The 3,173-nt window shown below is 34.9% G+C and overlaps 1 pseudogene; it reads right to left on the reverse strand.

The window, feature by feature from the left end:
• Nucleotides 1-756: 756 nt before the first annotated feature.
• On the reverse strand, nucleotides 757-2,716 carry LOC121486574 (annotated as a pseudogene).
• Between the last annotated feature and the right edge of the window lie 457 nt (nucleotides 2,717-3,173).

Here is a 3,173-nt window from a genome sequence, read left to right on the forward strand (position 1 = left end):
GATACCACTTTGCCATGAGATGCCAGTGGGGTGGTATGTGGCTATGCATGTGTGGAGAGAGTAAGTATATGGGAAATCACTGTACCTTCTGCTTAATTTTGCTGTGAACCCAAAACTGCTTTAAAAAAACAAAATTATTTCAAAAATCAGACAGCAAAACTACATAACTTATCAGGTGACTATATTTCTGGGATTTTTGGATGTGTGTGTATCTGTGTATGTCAGGAAATGAGATGAATGATACATAACAGAATGTTAACATGAGTGCTATTTTATTTTCTTTCTAAATTGCTATCCTCTACTTTTCATAAAACATGTACATTAATTGGGAGTAGTTAAAAATATAAATAAGTTGATTCTTTTTTTAGGTTTATGCAACTTAAAATTAAGTCCACAGAGTTAACAGGAAAAATAAAAGAGCAAGGAAAATAAATAAACGAATAAATAAAAGTTGTATGATAAAGGAATATTTTTGGCTACAGTAACAGAACTGTGACTAAGATTAGCTTAATCCATAAGAAAATGTACTGCATGCTTTTGGGGTTTTGTTAATGAGATAGGCATACCTTGGAGATAGTGTGGATTCAGTTCTAGGCCACCGCAGCAAAACAAGTCAAATGTATTTTTTGGTTTCCTAGTGCATAGAAAAATTCTGTTTATACTATAATGTAGTTGGTGAAGTGTGCAATAGGACTACATATTTAAAGTGTATACATCTTAATTAGAAAATATTGCTAAAAATTGCAAACCATTATCTCAGCTCTCAGTGAGTTGTAATCAGTTTGCTGGTAGAAATTCATGCCTTGATGTTAATGACTGCTGACTGATCAGGGTGGTGGTTGCTGAAGGCTGGGGTGGCTGTGGCAATTTTTAAAAATAACACAACAATGAGCTTTGCCACAGTGACCGACTTCCTTTCACGAACAATTTCTGTGTAACATGCAATATTGGCAGCATTTTATCCACAGTAGAACTTTCAAAATCGAAGTCAATCCTCTCAAACCCTGTGGCTGCTTTATCAACTAAGTTTATGAAATATTCCAAATCGTTTGTTGCTATTTCAATTCTTCACAGCATCTTCACCAGAAGTAGATTCCATCTCAAGAAACCACTGTCTTTGCTCTTCTCTAAGAAGCAACTCCTCACCCATTAAAATTTTGTCATGAGGTTGTAGCAATTCAGACACATCTTCAGTCTCCACTTCTCATTCTAGTTCTCTTGTTCTTTCCACCATATCTGGAGTTACTTCCTCCACTGGAGTTTTTAATTCCTCATAGTCACCCATGAGGGCTGAAATCAACGTTTTCCAAACTCCTATTACTGTTGATATTTTAAGCTCTTCCCATAAGTCACAAATATTTTTAAAACTGTCTAAAATGGTGAATCTGTTCCAAAAGTTTTTGAATTTACTTTCCCCTGAACTATCAGAAGAATGACTATCTATGGCAGCTACAGCCTTGCAAAATGCATTTCTTAAATAATAGTACTTGAAAAAAAAATAATAATAGTACTTGAAAGACAAAGTTACTCCCTGGTTCATGGGCTATAGAATGGAAGTTATGTTGGCAGGCATGGAAATATTAGTCTCGTTATATATTTTATCAGAGCTCTTGGGTGACCAGGTGCATTGTCAATGAACATTAATATTTTGACAGGAATCTTTTTCTTTCCTTTCCTTTTCTTTTTTCTTTTTCTTTTCTTTTTTTTTTTTTTCTGGTCAGTGAGTCTCAAAAGTGGGCTTAAAATATTCAGTAAACCACCATGTTGGAAATAGATGTGCTGTCATACAAGTTTTGTTCCATTTATACAGCACAGACGGGGTAGATTTATGATAATTCTTAAGCGCCATAGTTGTTGCAAGATGTTCAACAAGCACTGGTTTCAACTGAGAGTCACCATCTGCATTAGCCCCTCACAAGATGGTCAGTCTGGCCTTTCAAGTTTTGAAGCCAGTCACTGGCTGCTCCTTTCTAAGCAACGAAGGTCCTAAATGGCATCTTCTTCCAAAGGAAGGCTGTTTTGTCTACATTGAACATCTGTTGTTGAGTGTATCTACCTTCATCAATTATCTGAGATAGATCTTCCAAATAACTTGCTGCAGCTTCTTCATCAGCATCTGATGTTTCATGTTGCTGTTTCATGTTATGAGACAGCTTCTTTCCTTAAACCTCTGGAACCAACCTCTGTTAGCTTCAAATTTCTTTCTGCAGTTTTTTTTACCTCCCTTAGCTTACATAGAGGTGAAGAGAACTGGGGCCTTGCTCTGGATTAGATTTTGGTTAACATAAAATTGTGAGTGGTTTGACATTATATCTAGTCCACACACACACACACAAAAAAAAAAAAGAAAGAAAGAAAGAAAGAAAGAAAGAAAGAAAGAAAAAAAGAAAGAAAGAAAGAAAGAAAGAATGAATGAATGAAAGAAAGAAAGAAAAAGAAAAAGAAAGAAAAAGAAAACCTTTCTCCTCATCAGTAATAAAGGTTTTTTTCTTTATTATTATTTCTTATCATTTGAGCATTCACTGGAGTAGAATTTTAATTTCCTTCAAGAACTTTTCCTTTGCTCTCACAACTTGGCTAACCTACATGAGAGACCTAACTTTTGGCCTACCTCAGCTTTAGACATTTTTCCCTCACTAAGCTTACTCATTTATAGCTTTTAATTTGAAGTAAAAGATGTGTGACTTGTTCTTTCACTTGAACACTTAGAAGACATTGTATGATTATTAACTGGCCTAATATCAATATTATTGTGTTTCAGCCAATAGGAAGCCAGAGGGGCAGGGAGAGATTGGGAATAGCTGGTCAGTAAAACAATTCGAACACACACAACAACCATTACTTAAACTCTCCATCTTTTATGGGCATGGTCTGAGGTGCCTCCCCAAAATTACAATAGTAACATAAATTATCACTCTTCACAAATTATCATAGCATAAGTAATAATGAAAACGTTTGAAATATTACAAGAATTACCAAAATGTCACACAAAGAAACAAAGTGAGCAGATGCTATTAGAAATATGGTACCAATTTACTTGCTCCCTGCAGAGTTGCCACAAACATTCAATTTGTGAAAAATTAAGTATCTGCAAAACATAATAAAGCTAAATACAATAAAATAAGGTGCGTCTATAGTCAATAGTCAAAGGGTCCATGGTTGCAGTCTTGATA

This window comes from Vulpes lagopus, chromosome 3 (assembly GCF_018345385.1).
Source record: "Vulpes lagopus strain Blue_001 chromosome 3, ASM1834538v1, whole genome shotgun sequence".
In the NCBI taxonomy this organism is placed as follows: Eukaryota; Metazoa; Chordata; class Mammalia; order Carnivora; family Canidae; genus Vulpes; species Vulpes lagopus.